This window comes from Parus major, chromosome 4, assembly GCF_001522545.3.
Source record: "Parus major isolate Abel chromosome 4, Parus_major1.1, whole genome shotgun sequence".
NCBI lineage: Eukaryota > Metazoa > Chordata > Aves > Passeriformes > Paridae > Parus > Parus major.
Genome location: NC_031771.1, coordinates 14,715,165 through 14,743,052, shown reverse-complemented (window position 1 = coordinate 14,743,052; position 27,888 = coordinate 14,715,165). Strand labels below are relative to the sequence as shown.

Sequence of the window (27,888 nt, the reverse complement as noted above, 5' to 3'; positions counted from 1 at the left end):
AAAACCAGGAAAGACAGGTGAAAAAATACTGGGGAAAAAAAAAAACCAAGAAATAATTAGTCTATTTTCAAATAATTGTGCATATAGGATTTATGTATGTATTCTGGGGGGAAGAAAAAAAGAGGCAGCAGTTGTAGGACATACATTCTGGGCATTTTATAAAGTGCCTCCTTATACAGAAATAGTTTTATTTGTATACTGTGTGGATTTGCTACCCTCTCTTCTAAAAAGAAAAAGAAAAGCAAACAAACAATCAAAAAACAACCCTGCCTATTCTCCGCAAGAAGGGTTAAGTGTTTAAACCTGTCATTTCTTCAGAAATATTATAAATTGGTCTATGAAGCCAGCAAGAAATAAAAAGAGAGGGAAAAAAAAAAAAGAAGTCTTAAATGGATAAGTCATTTCAGCAAGCTCTCTACTATCTCTTTTTTACATTACATGATAAATCCAATTAAATGCTTCAAGGGGGAAAGGCAAAGTAGTTCTCAGTCTGACTATATCTGACCTTTCTTCCTTCAAGGTGACAAACAAACAAACAGGATACTAATTATTGCCTCAGCTTGAATTTGCACTTGGGAGAAAAAAAAAAGTCAAGTTTTGCTTAGCTAAGACTGTAGGGAAAGCTGTAAACTCTCAGGAACTTTATAGTTCATCTTGACTTTGTTATGGCTTTTGATGTTCTAAAAAGCATTCACTCGGGACACCTTCCCCAAACTTATAGTTGGAGCAGAGCTGTGAGCACAAGCATTCTGCCAGCTCTACTATGACCACTGGAATCTACTTGGTACAAAAGTCAGTATGATCAGCACTGGCATATATTGAAGAACAGTGATGCCAAACATGCCTCGGATCCGAGGGGAACACACTGGACTTGCCTCATCCCCAAGGGAATGGAATAATTCAGTCTGGGTTTTGGAAGAGCCCATCAGAAGACCTGCCTTTTGGTTTGGCAGTGCTCCCACTGTTCAGCCTTTGATGCAAACCACAGACTGTGGGCACCTGAATGACTGCTAACACCACGCTCTCTGGTTAGAAACGCCCTCCAAGGCTGCCCCAGCCACATCTACTACACAGCCATTTGGGCAGCAGAAGTGAGAGCTTAAGGCTGCTTTTGTGTAAGAAAAAGGACATTTTCTTTCTCTCTCTGACCTTGAACTCCGTCAAGGCACACATTCCCTTTAATCCTCTTCAGGGAAATCCTCAGCTTGCCGAAGATGATGGCAAACCTCCCGTCATCACCTTGAGAGTGGGCCAAGACGGTATCCTTGAAACTTTCAGAAAATTAAAGCCACAACAGGGAACTCTGAAAACCTGCAGGAATGAGAATCCCAGGTCCCAGGCTCTTCCCCTGTATAGGTGTGCTTCCAACACTTCACATAGTCAATCCAATAGATACCTTTACCAATTAAATGTTATTAAAATGTGGGAGTTGCTAAGATGTTCTACTTGCAAAGTTTTTGGATTGTGACTATCCTGATTTTCACACAAGAGCCAGCTCCCTACCACACAGACAGGTGAGTTTTTTGGTGCAAAGTAGCACAAATACTTGCTGTGACAGGAAACTCAAGGCAATGAAAGGAAAATGTTCCTGTAATAGCTCTTCATGTCTTCACAGTAGAGGTATTTGGTCACTGTCATGAAAATTTTCTAATTTCAGCTGTAGCACCAGGAGATTTGTTTAATACAAACACCATGGATGTATCCACCTGTTCACCCTTCAGCTGAGATGGATATGCAGCTTCTAGGAGCCATGTCTTAGGTTTTGAAGAACACCCCACTGGGAAGTGAATAAGTCCCTCTCAGGAAAACACTTGCACAACATGACCCAAGCCTGGGCTACTTGAGTATTGAGTGAAAAATGAATCAAAAGCAACAGGTCAAGGCACAGTGAGAAACATGTGGAAGGAAATACAAACCAAAAGCCTTTAAAAGAAATCAGTGCCACAAGCAGTGGCGAAATTACCAATGCTTCTCCCAGTGCCACTGCTTGTTTGCTCACCTTACAAAAGCTCATGAGCCGTATTTTGCCCAGGAAGGCAGGGTTCAGCAGTGAGTTTGAAAAAAGTCAAGTCAAGGGTCAGGAAATAGCCCCTCAAAATATAATCTGTTAAATGCTTTTAGAGACATAAAAAAAGAGTTATGAACCAGGTTCTTTACAACATGTTGGGAAAGAACTTTGGTTTGGTGAGACTGCAGCAAGTATTTCTTTTCCTCTTTGTTCTGTGCACTGGCACTTAAGCTACAATGAAAAACAGTATCATACACCTTTAAATATTTCATTGTTCGAATCAAAATGGCTCTACTATACCTAAAATGGACAGGGGTTTGTTTTTATCAGGAGACACTGCAGCAAATCTTTTGGAAATTTTTTATCAGTGTTCCACTTTGCAACATCCCCGCTGTAAATTTTACCGTGAGGAATTCATTACATAATTGGATGTGGCTCTACCCAATTTATTTTTGCTTCCTGAGAATCCAAACATAATTCATGATTCATGTATAAATTATATCAGGAGCAAGTAATCTGAGTGCAAACTGCATATTGCATTAAAGAAAACTGAGCTGCTCAACTTCAAGGTGTCGTATTTTCATTTAAAAATGGAGAACAGGTATGGGAAAGACTTTTGAGCTTCCCTCAACATGCCAGAGAGTGAAACACAGCAAGCCCAGAGGGTGAAGTCTCTGTCAAGTCAAGACAATGGAAAATAAAAATGTACATTAGTAAGCATGCAATTTAAATGCAAACTTCAGTTATACCCATCCAGAAAATATTAATCAAGACAACTAGCCAGCAGGAGCTGGCACTGCAGAGACTTATATATTGGGGTGTTGATGAAGATATTTTCTAATTTTTTTTCTCCTCTCTCTCAGCAGGTTAATGTATTATCCAAGATAAGCAAGAATAAATAACAGGAGTTTCTGAATGCTCAGCTCTTATGAAAAGGCTTTACACCCTTAAATCTCGCTAGAAATCATGCTTCCCATCTTCAAAAAAGTAAGATGAACTGACTTGGCTTTTCTATCTACCTTGGTTTTTTTTTTTCCAGAAGGGCAAAACTGAGCTATCTGGAAAAGATCCATTCATTCTGACATTTCATCAGAACTCCAGGAAGATAAAGCATTACGTAAAAAAAAAAAAAAAGATTTCCCCAGCAAATCTAAATTATTTCAAAGACAGTGAAAACAAGTCAAAGCTATCTTGGAAACAGTTTTCCATCAGTTGGTCCACTACAGTCCTTCTGAAAGGACTGAAAGGTTCTGTTTTCTCCTCTAGTCCATTTTCCCTTGATAAAAAACCTCTTAGCTCATCTACCAGTGGAAGTCACACAGCTGGAAAGCACCAGAGGAAGCAGCCAAGCAGGGAGCTCAGCTGGCTGTGGAAAAGTCATGCAGCACTTGGGAGCACCTAGCTCAGGATGAGTGAGCCAAACTTGCAGGTTTTAACAGTGTTAGACTCTTCTGCACGATCTGCACTAGAAGTGGCCTTCCTTTTTTGATTCTTCCCATTCTCCCTTGAAAATAAGTTGTCATTTTCTGCAGCAGCAAAATGCTCTTCCCTTTCTACTTTTCCACTACTGGAAAACCAATTCAGCTCACACATCTTACAGCATCTCCCACAGGACAGGGCTGGAGCTGTGGCAGAAATGGGTGTCTCCCACCACTGGAACACGGGGCCTACAGCCTCCTGGGGTGGCACAGTGCCCTCAGGCACAGCTGAAATGGACTCAGACTAAAAAGACAGAGAAAGTCAGAAGATTATAATGACCACATATTTGCTGAAACACTGAAAAACACCTAAGAAGGCTTTAAAAGAGGCAAGCAGTAATCACCAACGCTTTTACTCAAACTGAACCATCGTTTTTTCACAGAGCTGCCATCACTTTCACCTAGAGCCAAGGAGGAAACATTTGAAGAGAAGGAAGCTACAGATAGGAGATGAGAAGAGAGGAGATAGTGACCCAAATATCCATGCTGATGGAAAACAAGAGACTGGGAATATAGGCAAGTCTCACTACAAGGAGGTCCACAGAGGATACAAAAAATTAATGCTCTATCCATCTGTTGCTGATGAAAAATAGGTTTAAGTATTTTAGGAATTCACTCCTAAGCATTCTTAGAGGGCCTGATTCAGCATGGGCTGCACTTGATTTAGCCATGTTAGTGCAAAGCCCACAATAGAGAAGGCTTAGTAAGGCTGAAAGAAAGCATCAGGCTTCTTTTACCAACAGGAAGTTCAACTTAGCCTACCTAGAGAAACCCACCAACAAAAATACTGACCAATCTTTGAAGAAGAAGAAAAAGACATTTTATCTACTTACACTCCTGGCCTATTCAGTTCCTGGCATTCAGCACTAAAATACACTAAGGTTTTGACAGTCAGAAAACCACATAAAGCTACTCAGCACCTCTTCATAGCAAATTATTTCCAATATGGATGTGAAAAGATCTTCATCATGTTGTTCTCTAGACTCATCTGAAGCAGAACTGAGCTTGCAGCATCATTAAAATGCCAATGACCTGCCATTAAAATTCCAAAATGCCACTATAGCTAACAAGGACATAACTTACTGTTATTCTGAATACAGAAGTGCTTTGAAAAAGCAGTTGGAGGCTACTGAAATACTGAAGTCCAGTAATGAGAAGAAAAACATCCACACCATTATGGCCATGGGCTGAGTGCAAGGTCCTCTGCTTACTGCAAATTCAGAAATGTGCTGCAATAAAGGAGAAGAACAGATCTCACATCTCATGTTTCAGAGTGACCCCTGGAAAGCAATGGCTGTTGCTACGAGCCACGACTTCCTACCTCATGAGTGGAAAATTATCCATTTACACACACACACACACACAAGAAATATTCCAGTTTCTTATTTACAAACAGTGGGAATAATTTCTATTCTAAATTAGACCTTTGTAAATAAATGTAGAATTACAGAGTCCTGCTAGGAACACCAGCGAACAGCTTGACTTACAGTGTTTCAGATAAACCAAATCATGGCACTCAGATCATATGAAAGCAATTTTTCTGTGGAAAATTGGTTTTGCAATTCTTAGGCTCTGCTGTAATAAAATCCCCTATAGTGTATTTGTGTGTCCACTGATTCCAGGGACTGATTTGTGCTATATGTTTGCAATTATTTGGTAAGGATACACCAGTGACATAACTCTTATGACTGTACAGGCTAAACTCACCTCTTAAAGAACAATGCTTGGAAGTGTTTTGTGGGGTTTTTTTCCCATATTAATCCTCCACGTACTTAAAGTAATTTATGGTTACTTAAAGTTTTACAATTCTAAAAATTCTTTGTAGACTAAACCAGATGTTAATCTTGATTTCTAAAAAGTGTTCTTGAACCCAACAGAGAGACAGCACCATTGATTAATAACCAAATTTTCTGTCATGTCATCTTTGAAGGATAGTTAAGGAAAACTCCCTTGTGAAATGTAATTTTGAAACATTAGTGATGTCTGGATTTCTTTGATTTTCCTCACTCTTCTTTCACTACTTTCACTCCACAGAAGTTTCTTTGCATCCTTCAGAAATTGTCTTATTTTAAAAAAAAAAAAAAAAAATGAAGTTTCTAAAGAAGTCTGGCCCTTTAAATAAAATTACAGCTAGCAAACTATGGGACTGAAATCTGTCCCCCAAGGCAGATGCACAAACCCAACAAAGTAAACTGGTATAGCTATTGTTGATCTCAAAAGCACCAGTTTGGCCCACTGTTGACTTTACAAGAATTATTTAAGAAGCAAGTCACTAGACACCCATCAGAAACCAAGCAAGCTATTCAAGATTTACTCTTGCTATATCTTTTAAATAATGTAAGAACCAACCTTAGCTATCATTAGATTGGGAATTTTTATGGCCTCAGTAGTATCACCTAATATAAAGCAAAACATGTGATGAGCAGCTATTAATGAAGGAGTGTTAAATATTTGGATAGCTTTGCTGGCTTTTAAAATAAGCCAAAATCACAGCATTCCACAACAGCAGGATATTATTTTAAAAATGGCTATAAGCAGCAGCAACCCCTACAGCTGGGATACAGGCAAGTATTTGTATTGTGTTTGGTGGGAGACCTAGGAGTGCTGGCCACTGACATACAAATTTACATTCCGGAATCTGACACCCCCTCTTGAATCACTCAACTGTTTACCCTTCTCTTTGTCATCTTCCCTAAATCCTGGCAGACACAAAGCATCTGTCAGGAGGTCATGCTGAAATCAGCAGGCAGGTACCACGGAGGAGCTGCTCTGATCTGTGATGGCTCCAACCACACAATGGAACTGGCACCTTCCTCAGCTTGCTTGGTGCTCGGCAGCCAAACAGGAAAATGCAGTCTGATTAAAGGCTGCTTTTTCAGCGAGTGCCAAAATGAAACTTTCGCCTTCCAGAGGGACACAGATTATTTATTAGCAATTATTTCTCTCGAAAACCCTCTTTTCCAGGAAATCCTCTTTTCTCTCTTCACTTCAGAAAGTTTACACACAGCTTTCCAGGATGTCACTAAAGTGCGAGCAAACTATTTACATTCCTGCCATATGTCTATTGATACCCTGCAGCTGTCTATCTCATTTACAATTAGATACCAAACTCCTGCTTGCGTAACCATTTGCATGCTTCCCCATTACACATTTTTAACACAGCTAACTAGATGTCATTTTTAAATTTTTTTTTTAAATCTAGCTTATTTTTACGTACCTTAAATTTGTTCATGTCTACACATTTCTCCCAGTCAAAGAGGAGAAGGATTTAAAAATGAACTTTCAATGTCCTGGGTATTGGCAGTTCATAAGATCTCTATCCTATCTCCAGCCTTGGAGGTTTTTAAGGTAACAGCTGTACAAAGTCACCATCAAGCTGGTCTCATGCAGACAACTGTCCTGCCCTGAATGAGAGACTGGACATACAGCTCCACAGATCCCATCCCATGAGCTCTCATACAACTTCTAGATCCTCCCTTCCTGGCACAGGGAAGGAAAGAGCATTCCCTACTTCTTTCTGAACAAAGAGGTAAGACCCAACCCACACACCAAGAAACACAGCCCTCCCCCCTAGGAAACCCAGCCTAGTTTTGCTTCTAGAGCTCTGCAGACACTATAGGCATTAAAACTCAAATTTTGTGTGCATCCATATGCCTGCTTTTAAGTTCAAGCATGTACTGTGACTGACTTTGTGAGCTGAGCAACTAAATGCAGCAGCAACGCTCCTTAGTTAGAGCCACACGTGAAGTAACCCACCCCATGGGAACAGGGCCTGCACTACCACTGCCTCCACTGTACTCCTTGAGTGTAGATTCAATATTCAACCTCCAAATGACCCCCCAAAACACCTTTTGCAGCTCAAAGGGAAGATGCAACTGAGACAATATGTAAATTCCACGTGCAAGCTGAAAGCTGGAGCGTAGAAAAACCTCTTGGGACACTGTGGATGAGCACTGGTCTTGTGTGTCTGCGTGTGCACATGGCTCCTATAAAGGATGAGCTAGTTTGGTATCCTCACTCATTTTGTATCCCCAGCATCCCTTCATAATTGTCATGCAAAGGAGGATGCAACCTCAGCAAGGCCTGGGGAAAACCTCAGCATATTTGTCTCTGCAATGAAAGGCTGACAGGTATTTTTCCAGGGCTCCAGGGGGAAGCAGGGAAAAAGATTAATTTCCTAATCCAAATAAAAGACTTGGAGATTTTAATTCTTTGTTCCATACCTGTACTAGTATTAAAATTACATACACATATCAGAAAAAAGCTAATCAAGTTTTCCTTTCTGGTGAAACAGCATTCTAGACAGAAAGTTATTTTAGGTTAATTAAAATAAGTTCCATTTCATGAAAATAAAAAGTATCACTTTCCTCTTTTCCTACAAAAACAGAGTAAGAGTTACAACTCTAAATGCAAGACATTGAACACAAAATAATATTATCAATTCTGCAACTATCAAGAAGACGTTCTGACATCTTCCAAATTATTTTTGTCTTACTTCCGCTCAAAAGAAAACCCCATTAAAATTAACGAGCTTTAACAAGCAATTTTGTTTTGAAGAAATAGCTTTTTCTAAAAGAAAATTGTTCCAATGATTTTTTTTTTTTTCTTTTCTGTTTTGATCACTAACTAATTATTTGAAGACACTGGAGTTCTCTGATCCTGGACATATGACATGGATTATAGGGAAACCAGCTGGAGATTAAATTTCTAACTCACATATGGAGCTCATGACCCTCTTTATGAATCATCACACCGTTTGTTTAATATTTAATGCAACTCTTAGTTACTCTGAAGAAAACGTTGAACAACAGGGGCCCATAAAATTAAAATCATACAGCAAAATCACAGCTTCTTGCAAGCCCTCTCTCTTCTTTGGGACTTCATCACAAATCTGTCTGATCTAGGTTCATTAAGTTTATTTTTTCACTCCCAAGACAGTGAGATATGATGGAACACTAAAATTTCATATAAACATCTTTGATTATAGCTTTCAAGCCTCAAGACATCCAGCCTTGCCTTTTATGCAAACCTAGGCATGGTAATATCTTGAGATTAAAAAGAAATATTTCTGAGCATGCTAATCTATTGAAATCTTAGGAAAAGCGGGAAATTAAAACTGTGCAGTTCTAGATACAATTTTACTATCTTAAATGCATAGACCATGTACACTGGGAAAGCAACTGTCTCAGTCGTGGTGATCTCTCTTTCCTCGGCTCCTAAACGCACCAGCATGGACAATAAATTCAGAAAACTATCAGTAGGATCTCAGAGAATACAAACCTGTCATCAGGAACATTTTATCTACCTATTTTGGCAAAACTAAAAGAAATACATTTTTTCTAAATATATTTGCACAGCTTCTGAAAATTGCCATGGCAATAAGTGCTATTAAATGGGTTGTGCAAGAAGTTTAAAGCTCCACCACCACCTGCTCATCTGAGCAAGGTCAGCAAAGCCAAACTGAAACCCAGCTCCCCACCTATCAACCTAAATCTGTCTTTTGCTCAAAAACCTGTTTCCACTCAATATGAAGACACCTCTTACCTTCAGCTTTCAGACCAAAGCCCAGATTCACATCCAATCCCCTACAGACATCCAATGAGCAAAATCTCCTTACAGGCATGGTTTTTTCTGGCATCAAGCATCCCTCTGCTTTCCCTCTCTGTTCCATCAGTGATCCCACTCTGACTTACCCCCATCATACCAAGAAATTACACACCTTATCATACCTAGGTGCCTGCTGGATTGATACAGCATTAATCAAGTCGCATAAGGCTCATGTGGTTCTCTGCTATTAATTCGGCATCAGTAGGCATGATCTTTTAAAAGCTCCTTTTAATATAATGCCTGGTTGAGTGGATTTGGTGTCTGGAGTTGTGTTTTCACTCAGAAGCGGTGCTCCAGGCAAGTCTCAAAGCACAGGAGGTGTTGATTGCCTCGTGCCAGAGTGTGTTAGGTGTGCAGCTGGGAGATGCTGGTGATTGTGCCAGCTTTAAATGCTGCTGCTGCTCCATAGCTGTGCCTGTGCAGAGCCAGCGGCAGGGGATGGGCGAGCGCTCCTCATCCTCTCCAGGGCAGGTTACTGCAGCCCACGCCAAAGGCTGCTGATGCTGCCCTTAAAAGAAGATGGAAGGCATTCCCACAGTCATTTCTGCAGCTCTGCTGAGCTGCTTCACTCCTGCCCAAGACAACATCCGCATGGGCAAAATGGTTTTTCACGTGCCAAGAGCCACCAGTGTAGAGCAGAGCACTGTGCACCTTCAAATCTGCATATGCTGCAAGTGGTTTATTCATTTTCAGTGAAAAGCATGCCACTGCAGCCCTGACTTCTGCACAGCCTCCACAGCTCAGCACTGAGCATCCACAGAGCATCTGCCTGGCTGCTCAGTGTTACTGTCTCTGCAAGCTTCAACCCGTCTGCAGGGGTAGATGTGGAAACAGAAATCCCAGGCTGCCCATCTAGCCAAGCAGAGCAGCAGCAACATTCTTCCAGTGAAAACACCAAGCACACAGTCAATGGAAAAAACAGATACCTAAAAGCGATTTTTCTGCCATGAAAGCACCTGTTGTGTTGTGCTCTGCTGAATTATGTATGTAAGCATAGACCTCCCAAGCCCAGCAAAACTGTCCTTTCCATCTCTTGTGGCTCTGCAGTTTGCATAACTATTCCAGCAGCACCTTCTTCTAAGCTCCCCAGCAGAATTAATTAATGTTTGCACAGTACTTTGAAGATGAAAGTACTAAGTGACTGCTAAATATCAGGCCAGATTCTCAGCTGGTTTAAAAAATAGCATTTGCAGTGCAGCATCTGGGCCAACAACCACGCTGGCTCATTAGAGAGACTCTCACAAATGTGGAGAAAAGGAAGAATTGAAAAAAAGAAAAGAAAAACAATGTAGAAAAAGAAGAATATATGCAGAAAACCGGGACTGAAGTAATAACCTTCATGCCTTTCACAAAGACCCTCTTTCTGCAGGAGAAAATTACAAATCTGCAGAGCCACGACACTGTTCTCCTTCAAACCTCCTTAAAACTCACCTCTGCTGAGATGCCTACAAATCATTCAGCACTGATTAGCCAGCTGATGTACTGTGACTTCTGCACATTACACTTACCATAACCATCCTGCTCTTAATGTTGGCCCACCCCATCTGTTTACTCAACCTGCTGCTTCTTTCCTATCCTCTGCCTTGAGCATTTGCAGGTTTTTCTTTCTCTTATTTGGTGTCAGGCCTGGCCCAGGGACGCACTGACACTGACAAAATGTCTTTCCAGTCTTTTGCAGGCTCCACATAATAAGGATATGCAAAAGTGAGTCTCAAAGGGTGAGCCTCATTAGGTTTAGACCCACATTCTCACTGTGTTCCTGTGTAAAAGGGTAGATCATGGAAAGCAACCCATGACATTTAAGTCACACACATGTTATAATAAAGCAGCTGTGTGCTTTTACAAAAGGCAGTGTGCTGCTGCGGTTCAAAGCCTAAACTTCCTGTTTATGCCATATTTATTTTTTTTTATTTTAATAGCAGAAATTACTCTTAAAATTGTAGATTATGTGGTTCAAGAAAAAAGAGAAAAAGAGGAGGTGAGATACCTGCAGACTGCACTCATCTGATGTTGGGACACCGTGGCTGATGGGAGAAGCACCTCCATCAGCTGGACATGTGCAGGATGAAGCACTAACAATGAGTAATATCTGAGGATGAGGTACCAGAGTGAGTCATCTCATCAATCACAAAGGGACTGATACTGCATGACTTGGATCTGGTCAAATCTCTCATCATACCCACATGATCTAAGGGCCAAACTCAGGCCCACTTCAAAAAACACAACTCCACTTATTTCAGGGGGAAGTCATGCATTCAAGGCTGTAGATATTCCTTCTGTGGCCTCAGTAGACTTTATATTTTTGACTCGTTCACTAAATCAGTCACATGCACCATTCACAGAGCTATGAGACAGCCCTCAAGCTTCTTCCCACCTGCAACAGCGAGACTCTGCTCACTCAAATGCCTAAAAGAGCACTTAACTTTTAGGTATTTAAATTAAAATATTACACTGAAAATAAGCCTCCATGCTGTGAGATTCCAGCGAGTGCTACAAATCCCAAGGACACTACCTTTGTAAGAATGTAGAGTTTTTTTTTAAAAAAAAGGTAAAACCAAAGAGAAAACTGGGGACAGCAGCCTAAAGTTTTTCATCTTGGTGCAGCAGTAGTGATCAAAACATGAGAGGAGAGGATGCCCCTACCCACCTGAAAACAGGAAGAGTGCCCATATACACACTTTGCCAGTAGCAGAGACTCTCAGATGCATCCACATGGGTTAACTTCCAAGCCTTGTGCCTTGGGCAAAGCTGGATATTATTCCATCTGGTTGCAGATCTTTCTTACCCGAGTCTGCTTCATGCTTCTGCTGTCCAAATGAAACCTCTCTCCATTGAGAAACATTCCCTCTGCCTCTTCAGCATGACTTAGGCTGAGACTCTGTGCTCATAGCCCTAATCTCTGGAGAGCTGGGATGAGATTTTCAAAAGCACTTAGTGTTGACCTACCTCTGCTCCAAATCAGTCTGATCATATTAGGTTAACTATATTTAAGTTTGGCCATGTATATTTTGTCATAATAAACTTACCCCAAAGAAATGCTGCTGCTTTAACACAAGATTACAAGACCTGCAACTATATCCATAAGGAATCTGATTTTCATGTTTCAGGTCTGTGGAATTATTTTGGAGCATGCTGAATATTTAGTACTGGCAGAACAGAGGTCAATGCAATTATGTCCCCTCTAAATTGAGTGCTAAAGAAGCACTGCACTGGAGACCTTAAGGCTCAGAACTCCAAAACTAATGCTTAAAATTAATAAAGATCTCAAGCCAGCCAGAACACACTTTTTTTTTTTTTAGCATACATGAGTGGCTCTGCACAATCACAATGAAGACCTAAATAACAATATAGGACTTTATCTTTCACCTCCTCTTTTTTTTTTTTTTTTTTCTCCCAAAGAACTGCTAGGCAGTGAGTGTTTCTAAATGGTACAAGAAGTGACTGTCAGCTGCCACCAGCTTTTTTTCCAACACACAAACACTGGAGAGCCACTTTTCAACTTAGTCCATATGGCACCTTCAGAAAGACCAGAGTAACAGTTGAGGAGTTTTGGCCATGAAGATCATAAATTGTAGGACTAAATGTACTCTTACAGATGAGTTGGTTGTTTTTTCAAAAAAAACTTATTATGTTGAACCTTCATCTGCTGCATTTTCTCTTTTGATGTATATATATATATATATATATATATATAACCAAATCCATAATTGGTCTATCTAAATGATTGACAGCAAAGGTGAAGGAACAGTCTGTTGGTCTTGACTGCAGGAGTAATGAATAGAGAAACTGACATGTTAAATTTCTTCACCTCCAATTGGAATTATAAATTATAGACTTCTTTTACATTATCATAATACCAAGTTCATCTTAAAATAGAATGATTCCTTGGGGGTGTATTTATAGTGAAAAAATACATATCTAATGCTGTACTTAGCATATCTTAATATTTTAATAAAATTAGATTGATTGTTCCAATTTTGTTCTTATTTTTGGAAATTAAAAAGCAGAATCAGATCATCTTACTTTTTTTTTTACAAGGTTCATCGTTTTGCTCCTGCAGGACATTCTAAAATTTTCAAAAGCTCTCTGTAATTTAACATATCCTCCTGCTCTCCCTACAGCTACTTGGCACATTGCATCTTCCCAGTCTGGCCGAGGGCCACTTTATCTGAGTCTGTACAAACTTTGCAGGGAGTGGAACTGAGATCTGAAGAAGTCTGTGGAAATAAAGTTTCTACCCCATAAAACCCCCTTAATTCAGACTTCATCCCTAAGCAAACAACTTCTGCGAAACAAATCATTGTGTCCAAATGAATCAGTTTGTGTGAAAGCAAACACAGCCCATCAATAAAAGCAAAGCAATAAACCACAGGGAAATGTCTCCAAGACAGATACAGTGCATTTAGACTCCCCAGTGTACTTTGCATGAGAGAGAGGGGAGAGAGCTCTTTAAACTTCTGTCTAAATTAGACTAAAGTTCAAATTGTGCTGGTACAAAACCTCAATGCCCAACTCCTAATGCTTTAACTGGCTGTTGAAAGCAGAGAAGACAAAGATGATCTGCTTTGTGGGATGCCAAGAGGAGGGGATGGGGTAGATGCAGTCACCCAGGCCCCAAGTCCTGTCCGCCACCCCAAATCAGGCCCAGGCAATAAAACTCTCGACCTGCCCAGAATCTTGACAGCATCTGTGGTAGAGCCAAAGTCACATCACAGCAGGGGCAAAGGGAGACACCTTGGACACACTTTTTTCTGTTCACCTGAGTTTTCTACACCTTTAATGTACATAGCCCTGCTGGCAATGCTGCTTCCTACTGACATTTTTTTCCCTTCCAGAGGAAAAAATCAACCTCAAGTCATCTGCACGATGAATTCCCCTTCAGCTCTCCTAAGTGCTGCCTGCCTTCAATTTCAGTGGTGCCTGGAATTTATAAAATATTTTCAATTTGCAGAATGGTTTTGACATGGGGAGAGAGGAAGGGACAGCGAAGAAAACTACGTTTCAAATAAAATTTGGCACCATTCAGGATTTCTTCCTCCTCAGAAAAAAAATCCTTTAAGACACAAATAAATGTATTTTATTAAGTTAGCAGGATATCTTCTACTAATAGTGCAATTAGCTTTCATAGGAGATAGGCCCATGTACTGTCTTGAGAATAGACTCTCAGGCATATATAAGCATGTAATATCAGGCACACTTCTCTCAAATTAAGGGAAGCATTTGTCATTTCCAGTGCTGACACTGAAAAAGCACTGTTTTAAATGCTGTATTAGCACAGACTCCCAAGGGATCTCCTGAGCAGTGCCTTTCAAGGAGCAAACCCCAGCACTGACTCCTGCATTTCCCTTTTCGCTGCCTGAAGGAGAAGCGCTGCCACCAGCATCCTTTGCACGGGAGGAAGCAGCAAGACCCACAACACTGCAATGAGCTTGTTAACAAGCCACAGCCAAGACATCTGAAAGACTTGGAGGATTTACCTCTTGCAACCACGTAAGGAGCCTCTGCAGCAGTCCTATCTAATCCTGAACTCCCACAGATGTCCAGAGCTCACCACCTTGCTCTGTTGCTGTGCTCAATACAACACACGCAGACATACCTCTGCATCACCTACCACTCTGCATATTAGGCAAAAGCAACTTTGTTTTCCTTCAATTACTGCAGGCTGGGTAAATTGTAGCCCTTATCCATCAATGGGATGGCCTTCATTAGTCTGTTCCCCATCATTTAATGTGGCTATAAGCCATTGCCGAACAGATTACAACAACAATTTCATTAATATCCTGTATTGGGCAAATGGGGAAGAAAAGGTTATTCTGGTAACTGTTTCACATTTGACACCAGATACATGACAGAAAGGTGTTCAGGAAATGCTTACTTGCCCAGTATCAGCCATGGGTAAGTGGGTAAGACATTCTTCAGTTGCCAGGAAGTCACTAGAAAAAACTACAGGGAAAGCAAAGCCACCACAAGGACTAAAAAAAAAAAAAAAAAAAGCCACACCATATCCAAGCATGCAGTGCAATTTTCTATTGCATGCTTACAATTAGTATGAAGCTGTTTTGTTGGTATCAGCACAGGCTCCAAATGCCTAATCCTTCCAACTCCACAAACCCTACACAGTGACAAAACCTGCTCTAATATCTGGATGGCAGCAGAGTTATGTTTCCCATTGGCCATTTCTGTAACCCAAAGAGAAGCAGCACGTCCATGGCATGATTTGCATTGCAGATAGGAAAAATCACCTTCTGAGGGGGTTCATGTTTGTCAAGCAACCAGGACAAGGCTCTTCATGCAGTTATCCTGGCAGAGATGCATCCTCACCCAGCTGGAGAGCTCATCGGTGATTCCCCTGGGCTAGGCTCCAGGTGGGGGACAGGAGGACAGCAGCACTCAGCAGTGCACAGTTTCCAGCTTCTCTTCAGCCTACACTGCTTAATATCTGGAGCATCTAATACTTAATATTAATTGCACTTAACTGCAAACTGAAAAATACATGTGAGGAATGCACAAATAAACTCTGACACACCTGCAGCTTAGCCCCTGCTCTTCACTTGGGTTTAGCTTTACCATGCAAAGTTTGAAACATCTGTTACACAAGTACTACAACCAAGCTTCACAAAATCCGTCAACCTGCAAGCCTTGGCAATGAAACCAGCCCAAGAGATGTAAGCGGCAATCTGAGAAGATACTCCCCAGGAATTAGATTTTGTAAACAAACATTTCAGCTAATTGCATTCTTGTTCTCAGTGCAATGAAGGCCCCATTTAGCCAAAGCATTTGTCTACAAAGTTTATTTTCTTCCATCTAATGAACGTTGATCCTGTCTTAGCCTCGGCTGGTATATCATCAGGATCAACATGAAATTCTAATGGAGAGAGATGCTTAATATCATTTCAAGTGTTTAAGTTACAACTGCAGCTATTAAGGCAAATCCATTTTACCTGTTCCTCCTCAGGCTCCCCAGTGAGACAGATTTAAAAGTTTCCACGGGGAGAAGTGATTCATAATGGCTACACAGATGAGAGAAAAAGCCTTTCACCATTAATTACAGCCAGCATTTTCCAAATCCAAGCTGGTCATTTCGCCGGCACAACACGTAATTAGCAAGGCTCATTTTATTTCGTTCTCTTCACAAATCAGTTCACTTTTTAAAAAGCAAGGTGGCTGCCTCCAGCAGCAGGGATAACCGTGCCAACCACGCAGAAAAATAAGGCTTTGTCATCCACTTGTAGTCCACAGCAGAAAAATCTAATGGGTCCCAGAGTTTTCACTCCCCTTACTGGTTCAGTGCAGGAATCAGTGTTGCTCCCTGTGGCATCCCCAACGTGAGAGTTTGAGGTGCACCCATTTAAGACAATCACAGCCAGTCCTGTGAATGTAGCTCTTGGCAGTGAGAGAAGCTTCCTCTATTCCAAACTTTCCAACTGCTCAAAGCGCAGGACCTGCAATAGTCAGAGCAGTGAAGAAGAGAAGGATGCTTCCTGCTCCTCCAACTGTAGAGGAACTGCACTGGCTCCAGCCCCAGAGGCATCCAAGAGATGCCTCTCTTCACGGAGTGTGCTTTGGAGACATCACAGTAATAGAAGCAGGGGATGATGCATTGTAAGAGACGCTGGACTCACTCGCCCAGAGAGAACACTCTCAGACACCACCTGCATTTTAAAGTAGGACTGTTCCTTTCTTCGCGTGGCTCAGGCTGCCCCTTAACCTCTTTGAGGAGCAACTTCTCTAGAGCAGAGGCTTCTGGGGGATGCACCTGCCAAGATCCCAGTTTTTTAACCAAATAGTTCAATGGCACCCAAAATAGTGGTTGGAGCCCCCGGTGCCCGCTAGAGCATGCTGCTGGAGGCTATTGTTGAAAATACTAAAGTTATCCTCATGCAGATTTTAAAAGGCCACTATTTATGCATGTAAATTATGAAGGGCATTAGCAGCATCACTGACACACGCTGACAGCCAGCCCAGCTTTGGGAAGGGAATAAGCAGCAGCGACTGCCTGAATAATTGATGTGCTTTTACTCTGCCCCATGGCCCAGTTATTACATTGCTCACTCTCTTCAACTGCCTGTGGTTTCTAAATTAATTAGAAATCTTAATGTCATGGCCAGCCAGTAAAAAAAAAGACGCCGAGAACAAAAGAAGAGAGCGCTTCTCATGCCCTTGAGCCTTGGGCTTTCTTCCTTCGGTCTGGCCATGCAGGAAGTAAAAGCACAGTCTCAATTTCTGCAGCTTTGGACCCCGCTCACCAATGCTACCAGCAGCACAGCATGAAATCCAATCTAACTGCAAACAGCCCCCATTGCACAGGGGTGAACATCCCCATCAAGGTCACTGGCTCCAAAAGATGGGGAAAAGCCTTTCCTAGGGGCTGGCTCATGCGCGGAGCAGCTGCTGTGTCTTCTGCAATGAAATGCATCTGATACGTCCCAAGCCCAGCCACTGCAACCAAGTGCCATGTAGCACCAAATGAAAAGACACCACTGCAGTCTGGAGGAATAAAAGAGCTCATGGTTGTTCTGCTCATGCAGCTGACAGAGCTATATGACTCTGTGGGATCCTGCCTATGGGATGAAAAAAATTTGCGTGTCACCAACTACCTGACCTCCCAGGAGATCAAATATAACAACATGACTGGCTATTTTTTTGGTGCCTATATACCCTGTCCATAGCAGGACAACCCTTACCTACTTACAATATTGCTTATGTGAGACTTTAAAACAAAAACCCAGTGGGAATAATTCCCATGTTTGAGCCACACTGCAATAGCACGGGTATCTGTGTTTCAAGGCCTTAGAAAGCACGTAGCCTTGATAAATGTGGGCATGTTTTTAATCTCTTACTCACAAAATGAAACACTACTTTTCTCAAAAATCTGTTTACAACTGTCCCAAAAGCATAAATAAACATAAATGACTGAACTTGTAGAGATAATTTTAAATTGCACAGATAACTTAGACTAATATTTCACCTTATAAAAGAGCAGTGAAATACCAGTGAAACTCAACAGCAAGGCACAGTCTTCCTCTTTGCCAACACATCATGGCATACTGTAATCCGCACCATTAATCCCTTTGGAAAACTCATTATTTTAAAGAAATCTGATTTTTCAACCTTTCTTTTTGACATGGATAAACAGAGCATTGAACTGTCTGACTCCCAATAAAGTTATCCTGTATCTCCCTTACTTGTCAGGGGCCCAAGCAGGACAGTCCCAAAGCAGAGAAATGAGCTGGTGATGGTGACAGAAAGCATTACAGAGTTTTAAATGGCACCATAAATCCAAATGGAAGCATCCAACAAAATGAATCCCATTTGCTAGTACGTGGAAGGTAGTTCAAAACAATTTGACCCCAAACACAGGACAATACAGTTCTCTGAAAGTTTAACACATTTTTACCAAGCATTTTTTTTGCTCCAAGAGTTCCTTCTTCTGTCTGCTACTTTTCCTCTGCTGTCATAGTTTTTCACTTAATTGATGCATGCAGAGACCACCACAAGAAAAACACACAAGGTTCCACACAAGTTGCAAATTTAGGCCCTTGAAGTGTTTTTCAACATACTTCTTGGGACAACACTTCCATTTGTAGGGTTGAAAGATGGACTTTCATAAAATGCTAATGCTGATATATGGAGAAAGGATAATTGTTCCACCCTATGATTGTCTGTATTTGTCATCCTGGCTCATACTGCCTCTAAAATGCACGTGCTAATTATCAGCAGGATGGCACTGCAGATGTAGTGAACACAAGATGTCACTCACATGCATTTTTCAAACCCAAGCAATGAAATGAAGCATCTCCTAGAAACACGTCACGTGTTCATACACAAAGTTTCCTGACCCCAGCAACATCTGCTGTGTCTCTCTCTTCACATTCATATTTTTAAGTCTCACTAGGCTTCGTTTGCTGTACTCAGATTTACAGACCTTCACATTATACATTTGTTTTGTTCTTCATACTGGTATCTACCAATACATTTTCTACTTTAAAGACATTATATTAATTACTACAAGAACTTGCTGAAAGGCTCAGCTCATGTAGATTCCTCAGGTTAACCCCAGTAATAATCATGCCCAACAGATTTTAAGGCAGAGGTGAACTGGTCCCTCTTCTGGATCACCATACACCATGTACCAGTTGAAGCAGGACCACCACTCTTCAACGTGGCCATGCCTGTCCCACTTTTCCTCCAGGGACGAAAGAGTGCAAAACCACTCGAGGCCCTGTAGGGGTGCTCACCTCTCAGCCTTGGAAAGAAGGTAGAATACAGGAGATGGCAGCAGTACGGAGCAGCACAGCTCTGCTCACTGCTTTTTGGAGCCTGCTCTTTCAAGATGCAGCCCCTGGCAAAGTGTCTCATGAAAGTTTGATGAACAGCATTTTGTTTAACACCAGCAACTGAGCCACAGCCCTGCCGAGCTGCCTTTCCACAACAAAATGTCACGACCCAGGAGGATCAAGAGACTGGATTGCAAGGGGTAGGCTTGCAGGCAGCAGAGAAGCTCACAGCCTCTGGAGCAGGGTGCACCACCCCACGAGCGACTCGGTCACCTAAACATGAGGAGGCTGCTGTAACGCTGATGATCACTAAGCCTCCTCTGACACTTACCCAGCAGGCTGCAAGGCTCCACCAGGCAGCCTTGCAAACACAGTGAAGTCTGCAGCCCTTTTCCCATTGGCACATATAAGCCTCTGTGTTTTGTTGGTGTTTTTTTTTCCCCTCTTTTACCCTTTTCACTTCTACATGTACTGAAAATATTCACGGTATGCTCTTCCCTACCATTTGCTTCAGCATTTTCATGCTCTGCTGCTTTTGTTCCCCTGTTCCCTTTACATAAAGGAATATTCTCAAGAAACAACTGCGCCTGCATAACTGAAAATACACAAAACCCATATGCAGACACAGTGCTGGAGGCTCATGCAACGTGATCAGGTCTAAATATTTTAGCACAGCAAACAAATGAGGCTCGACTGTATGGTCCGGTAATTACCTTTTCTTGTTCTTCAGGTGCAAGAAATCCACACGCTATTTTTTGCAGAGTACTGTGTTCAACATTTCTGGAAACAAAGAGAAAAATAAAACAATTAGAAAATGTTTACTCTTGCCTCTGAGGACTTATCAAGCACTCATGAACTTTCTGCTATGCATTTACCAGAGGATAGAGCAATAAACAACACATTTTGCCAACAGAATTGATTTCTGGAAAGTAAAAATTTTTAGTGTCTATGAAGTAAATCTCTGCATGGAAAGACAGTAGTAACACATACAAAACAATGGTCAGAGGAAAAATCCTTAGAGATTCAAGTAGATATCAAATACACATACAGGTATGTGAGTATCTCTTCCCACAACAGGTTCCAATGTGATCTGGAGAAACTATTGTTAAACCAGACAATTTATCAGAGGTTTTAAGAGGCCGCTATACCAGAATAAAAAGCATCTAGTTTGAAAATAAGTTAAAATAAATTATGATTGCAAGGACAGTAATTTCTTTTCCTTGGCAGCTACAACTTAAAATTTCTCTGTCCCTTTACATCTTCAGTATTTTCTTCAAATTACAGTGTTAGATGCTAAATATAACATTAGTTGACAAAACAATGAAATGGATGGATACAGATCAGCCTCCTGGAAGTGTTTGTTTTATCGGGATTAATTACAGATGAAAAATTGCTCCTCACAGTTGGGATTGCTATAGATGAAACTTCAGTGAGAATCAGTCTTGTCAGAGTCAAGCTGGACAGCACAGGACCCCAGGACCTCATCCCATCCCAGTGAAACAATTAGAAAATATAATTAAAAACTCATGCAAGGGAAACAGTAATGAGTCCTCCAGCCTGAATTTTGCTTCCAACAACAACTAAAAACCCAGTTCATTTTCTGCAACCTGTAGGGAAGAGCACAGGTCATGCTATTTGGAAGAAGTGTATTGAAATGAAAAAAACTTTAAAAGGCTGATTTAAAAAAGGATCCAGTGTTAAACTGGGGCCAATTGTTCCAGTTACAACAGTGAGTCCCCAAGCCTTTCCCAACCAGAGCTGTAGCACAGCTTTCGCTCAGCTGCCATGGATCCACACCCTGGACCACCCTACACCTTCAAAAATTTCAGTCCAAAGAAAAAATGGTCCTGGGGCTCCAGTTTCACATCTGAGCTAATCCAGAACAGTCTTACTTTAATTTTCAATAGCAAAAAAATATAAATCGCACCCCAGCTCTAAGCACTCCTCAGCAGATCCTCCCCTGAGAGCAGGAGAAGAACAAGGCCAAGGCATTGGTCCCTAACGCGTAATTCATCTTATTTATGTACTGAAGAAGCAATTTCTTGCATTCAGTAACCTTGGAAGTCAGACAAGTAAATTAAAACTTAAAACAAGGCTTGAGAGTCCAGCATGCATGCTGCTTTTTGAGTGATTTCTCTATAATAGGCAAGTATGGATGATCTAGAAGAAAAAGAGACCTATTCCAGCTTGCCTGTCAGCAAAATTGTCTCTGTAAGCAATAAACAGGCTTTGGATCATCTAAGAAATTTACAGGCAAACTCGCGGTAAGGCCAGTTATTATTCCTCACTGTACAAATGAAAAAAAAAGTCCCTAGATACACAGATTATACCCATTTTCAGCCCTGGACTTTGACCAAATATATACAGTTTCACTATGAAAAAACACTTTTACAAGTGTAGAGCAGACCAGGCAACACCTCGTAAGGGCATCCATATACTTTATTTCTAGGAAAAATGCCATTTGTTTAGACTACTCTACTTGTGCTTTATAGCAAAACCTTTACCTAGTTACAAGAAGCTTTTGGAGAATAATTCTCGTTTGATGGGAGCAGTACAGAGCAGAGTTTGCCTGGTTTGAAGAAGTCAATGTTTGTTATCCCCATTGCCTTGCAATGGCTTTTAAAATAAAATTAAAACAAGATCTTTGGTTTCATTTATGATACCCCACATTTTACTTCTGCTTGAAGCATAAAGGACTAGAGATAGCACAACACACTGTGGTTTATGGCTCTTCTGTGTCGTTTTAGGATTCAGCACATGCTCTTCTCCCAGCTCACCTTTATTTTATCATAATGTGAGTGTACTGACTGGTAAATTTTTCTTGCCTTCCCTTCCCAAATGCCAAATGTGTAACCTTGAGTTGGCCTCTGCCATATGCTATTTCTATGCAGATTTCAAATGCAGATTGGGGAATTCTTGTTCTTACTAAAATAGGAAGGGAACCATACAGGGATTCTTGCAAGAGCAAAGATCTTGCAAAATACTTGTTAGAGTCAATGCTCACTGGCAGGGGTGCGCTGCAGGAACCACAGGGATTTGGCATTAGCCCTAAAACAGAGAATAAACACACGAAAGAAAGAGGCATTGCTTTACCTCTGACTCCTAATGCTCAGAGCAGTGGAGGTCCTGCCCTTTATGAAGGGAGCCTTGTTTTGATCCTCTTTGTCTGCTCTTCACCTCACTTGACTAACCTGCTTGCCCTCAAACCTACAGTGCTTCTCAGAAAGCATTTGCTGCTTCTTCCCCAGTGCTTCCCTGGTCATACTCTGCCTGGACAATTCGGAAAGGGGTCTCACTCAGGATGCTAAGGAGAGGGGGCTCTACCTCCCAAGTTTACTACTAAATGAATAATGGAGACACTTCAACATAGCCCACTTTTACCAACATGGCTGCTGGAGTTCATGTGGCTAAATATTTCTGAATCTTTCACTATGGTGAGTAATGCATCCACTCAAAGAGGACAAGGGCGCATTGCTCTGCATCACAAAAAGGGTAATTAATCTGCAAACTGGCATGCTGCTGCACCTCCATCCCAAACTGGAAGCTGCTAATAAGGAGAGCAATGATAAACACTTTATTTTGACAACAGCAAAGGCTAGGAGGAGACCCCATCAAGATGGGATGGCTCACTCTCCAAGGATATGTCTTCACTGCAAAAAGCCAAGGAACTCAATTTCTGTTGCAAATGCTCACACCAGACGGATCCACAAAAAAAGAGCATGAAGTTTTAGGCAACCAGTAGGAGGCTTCTGAAAAAGCTTTGTTTGCTAAAACGTACCAAGCACCTCTCTTCTGGCTCTGCAGAAGCAGAGCAGTGAGCACCCAGCGTCAGCGTCCTGCTTTTGGGGACGAAAACCCATATGGAGCAGCACTGACTTGCTCCCAGGCATCAGCATCTCTGCATCAGCCCAAGGAAATCCAATCAGCAACTTTCACCCACGGTGACTTAATTAACAGGCACCCTACAGATTTCTCCAAATCCTCCACACTGACACCCTCCATTACCAAGCTCTTTTGATGAAAGTGATTAAAGCTAACAATTATAATTTCTTTTAGAGATGCCCCTAGAGGCCTCGGCGAGGCTCAGACTTCATTGTTCACAGAACACAATGCAAAGAAATCTCTCTCCTGAAGAGCTCATCCTCCACAAAGACAAGGCAATCAAGGAATAGCAGAAAGAAAGGCAAAGAGACAAAATTTTTTTGCTCAAGGTCAAAAAGCAGGCCCCTGACAGAGCTAGAACAAAGCCCACCTCCTCTGGAGTACTCATGAGGCCATGCTGACTCTTCAATACTAAGCTGATCAACTAATACTCTGTATTTATCAAGTGTCAAGAGCAGGAGAAGTAGTTCGGTGTTACCTGCTGTTCTCATTTTGATCATGGCTTTTTGTGGTGGCTCTCCAAGCAAAGCTAACCACGACAGTGAAAGGGTTACCTCTCCTTCACGTTCCAAAGAAACGCTCCCCATACTTTTTCATGCAGATTACTGACAAATCAATCCCCCTCAAATTTTTTATTCTTCCATCAATGCTCTCAACAAAGAGTGATTGCTCAAGCACCCTTCTCAACCTTGCACTTCCAATTTTTTAAAGAATGGTCAATCTCAATATGCATAATTATAATTGCAAATGGGTCGTTTCATCTTGCACTCTTCTGTTTTAATGGGATTATGTACCGTCAAATCTCTACAGTAACATTTAAAGTAAAAATGTCCTACGTCATTCATGTGTGGTTTAGATATTTAAAACATTAATATGCAACCTGTGATATTATGAAAGGTTAGATTTCTAACTACTTGGCTCAGTTATGACACCATAAATCCGATGTATTCTTCAGTGATCAGTAGAAAAATCTTTCCAATGCAGTATAACTATAATTTGATAGAACTTCTTGACATACAATTCATCAGGAAGAGAGTGGTTCTGTTGTGTTTTGTACAGGGACAGAACAAAGCACAAGTGTGCAAAGTGAGTGAAGCTTTTAGTCTTTACAAACAACTTCAGTGCATAAAATATTAAAAGCAATGCTAAACTAATGTCTGGCAAGAAGTGCAGGCAATTCACTACAACTCGTATTACAAATGCCTTTGGTTTATCATTTAAAAAACATTAGAGTCTACCATTATGGTTGTGTATCACAGTGCTGTACATTAACCTCTGTAATTTTCCAGCATGTTATATTGCAGTAATACAAAATAGGCTATCTGGCAAAAAGAACTTAAAAAGACGCAATATTTAAGGAGAGCAGACAGGAAAGCTCCTTGCTCCTTCCTGCCAAAGACAGCAGGAGAAAGTCCAGTCCTCTTTTCCTCAAAGCAAATGGTAAAATCCCATTAATTTCCCCTGGAACCGACAGATCCGCAGCATCTGGGAAAGGATTCAGTCTAAATACATCGCAGACATAACAGATGAATGATTTGGGGGAAAGGGGTCGCCTGCTCTCATTTTAACACTTCTGTGTAACAGGAACGGAGCAGGTCATTTCTGTAAGCTTAGAAATGCTTTGTGAGCTTTCAGAAGGATTTTCCCTTCAGCGTTTTTTGCCTTCTGTCTCCGTTTTCTTCTTGCTCATGCACTTAGTGGCTTTCAAATCTGTTGAGCGTACAAGATGCTTAAAGCCTACACTTGGTATTTACTGTTATAGCACCCACATGGATGAAATATTGTTCTCCTACAATTAACAGGAAAACATTCACATTTCACGTATTTTGGAACAATTATGTCCTCTCCACTAAAGAAACAAACTGGAAGCTAAAGTTTCATTTGCACATAGTATGGAAGTTTTCATAGCAAGATATTTCAGGTACCGAAAACAATCATAATAAAATGCTCTTCGTGTTTGCAAATTATTCTAATTTCCATGATGAAATTTATCCACTCCAAAATACGTCTAATAACTAAACCAAAAAGATTTCATTGGTTTTGCAGCCATTTTCAAAGATTCTTTTTTATTTTTTTTTTTCTTGGTAGGATAAGACTTCGAAAAATAAGAAAAAAAACCTAAGAAATAAGAAAGAGAAAGAGAACACAGCCCAGCACCAAGACAGCAACACAGAGCCAGGGCATGTTGGAGTCTTGCTTCCTCTTTGCTGGATGCAGAACACACACTCAAACCTTGCTGCTTCCCTGTGAGGCCACCGACTTGCTGCTCTCTCCTTCCTATAGAATTACCTGGCTCCTTTCCCTCACTCTCCACTTCTAATGTATCTGAAGCTCCATCCAAACCCAAATGCTTCTGTTAAATATATTGAGTTTGAGGAGAAAAAGGTCAGCTTCATTTTGTCTCAGCAGGCTCTAGCTCCCAGCTGTCAGGACCAATGGGTGCTGGGGTTAAGCGAGACTTTTCTAGCCGGTCTTTGAAGCAGAGAGCAGCCATTATTTCAAGCTGGCATCCCAGAGATATTTTTTCCACGCAATGTACTGCTTCCAAGTGGTTTTTGAAGCAAGCAACCAGGCAGCTATGTGAAACCCAGGATCTGGTATTGGAAGATCCAGAGAGCTCCCTGCAACAGCAAGGCATTTAACAAGAGAGGAGAGGGAAGCCTGGAGCCCTGCCAAATCTAATCCTGGTTATACGTGCCACAGCTGGATTTCTTCAAGTAGGGGCTATTACACTGGCACACTGCTGACCAAAATCTTCTGTTTCGTGTAAATTCTCTGCAAAGACCTTAGGAGATAAAACTGATTAATCCTAATTAAAATGAAAATCAAGGAAATGACACAGTCTGTTGAATCTACTTGATGAATCAAAAGCTTCCCTCATTTCTATGTTAATTGTCTTTTTACAAATGTGCAGCACTCTCATATGCACAGAATAATGTTTTCATATTTTTCTTCACTTGGAACATTTCAGGACAGATGTTACAAAGCAACCAGAGAGCCCTTCTGCATTATCAGGCCCCTGCAGAAGTGCCTAGCTGGGTGCCGACTCCTTTCTCAGACTTCTCATGGCTTTAATTAAAAAAAAAAAATCCCAGCCTGCAGCAGTGCAACAGCCCAGACACTGAAGGTAGGAAAGGACTGGCATCAGGCAGAACACAGCACCTTCCAGGATGCTGAATGATGTGCAAGAATGCCCCCTTAGCATTGAGCAGGGAATATACCATAAGTGAAATTCAACCAACACAAACACTCAAAATCCCTGCTCTCCATTTGCATGAATCCCATAACACTTCCATGAAACGTTGCCACCCGAGTTTTTATCAAAAGCCTACTTGCACATAACACTGTATCACAGAGAGGACATTTGGGAAAGCAATCAACCTGCAAAGACATTCCTAAAGTGCAGAAATGCAGAACAGACCCTTTCAAGGACAGTTCAACTTAGGATGGGAGTGACCTAAAGAAGAATGAACCAGCACACAGTTAACACCAGCCAATTAAGAGGTGGCATGCTCAGAAATGTCTTTATTGATCTGTATGTAACACATTAAAGAGATCCACATGCTGTTTGTATCCAGTCAAAAAAACTTGCATCTTGCCTAAACTTGTAGGGGTGCAAAACTAACCTAAGTGGTAAAGGCACACTGGACAAAATCCAGAATCTGCTGCATTACTTGCTTAGACACCATTTATTGTGGTTACATTTTATTATACAGTAGTAAAAAATTACAAGGCAACATCCTGTGTTATTTCCCGCTGGGATAAATGATACAGATGTACTATTAAACCTCAAAACCAGCACCAGTCTGCCAGGCTACATTCCATTTGTGTCTTTATAATGTGTCAATAGGCTGACATTTATGCCTTCTGATGGTAAAGCGAATTATGTTATAGACATTTAAATATGCCATAAAATGCCTAGCACTGCACAAATTTAGAACTCTTTCAATCTTTACCAAAACAATACACAGAAATCAAAAATCTCACCAGACACCAGCATCCAAACTTAGGACATACTGGTTTCCTTTTTTTCCATGCTAAATTGATTTTTGTATTGCTGTCAGCACCCCCCGACACTGGGAAGGCACTGATGAAGGTCTGCCACAATTGGCAGCCCAAGGGCATCCTAAACCATAGAAATGCACCAGAAAGGGATGGTCCAATAGTGATCTCACTGCAGGTCACACACTGTATGTGAACTAAGACATGATCTAAGCATGGTGCTGAGGGTTTGAGGAACATCAAGTTCAAAAATTCTGATTTAAAATGAGCTCTCTCTGCTTAGTCACCACCACCTCCTTTGAAAAAGCCAGCCTGGCGAGAAATCAAGACAAAACACTCATAGATTTTAGGCTATTAAATGTCCTCCTTGTGAGAAATGTTAAGACAAAAACATGGACACCAGAATGTAATGGACATTTTAGACCCTTCATAGTCTTGCATTAATGCCATTCACCGAAGTTTGTTAACTTGAAACGAGGCTCTAAGATATGCAGGTGGCAAAACCAGACTGAGGAACAAAGAAATTTATCCTTGGGGCTAGATGGAAATTAAAAAGTCCATTCATGGCTGAATTACAGGACTGGAATAACTGGAAGTGATGAATGGGGATGCATAAACAGCAAAACATGATGGG

General features: G+C 41.2%; 1 protein-coding gene across 17 annotated transcripts in view; it reads right to left on the bottom strand.

Moving 5' to 3' along the window:
• ADGRL3 (adhesion G protein-coupled receptor L3) overlaps positions 1-27,888 on the bottom strand; it is a 489,797-nt gene that overhangs the window by 381,872 nt on the left and 80,037 nt on the right. For all 17 annotated transcript variants that reach the window (XM_015625411.2, XM_015625414.2, XM_015625396.1 and 14 more), the window contains exon 2: positions 20,084-20,150. The gene's annotated coding sequence lies outside the window, so the exon portion shown is untranslated. The remainder of the gene's footprint in view (positions 1-20,083; positions 20,151-27,888) is intronic.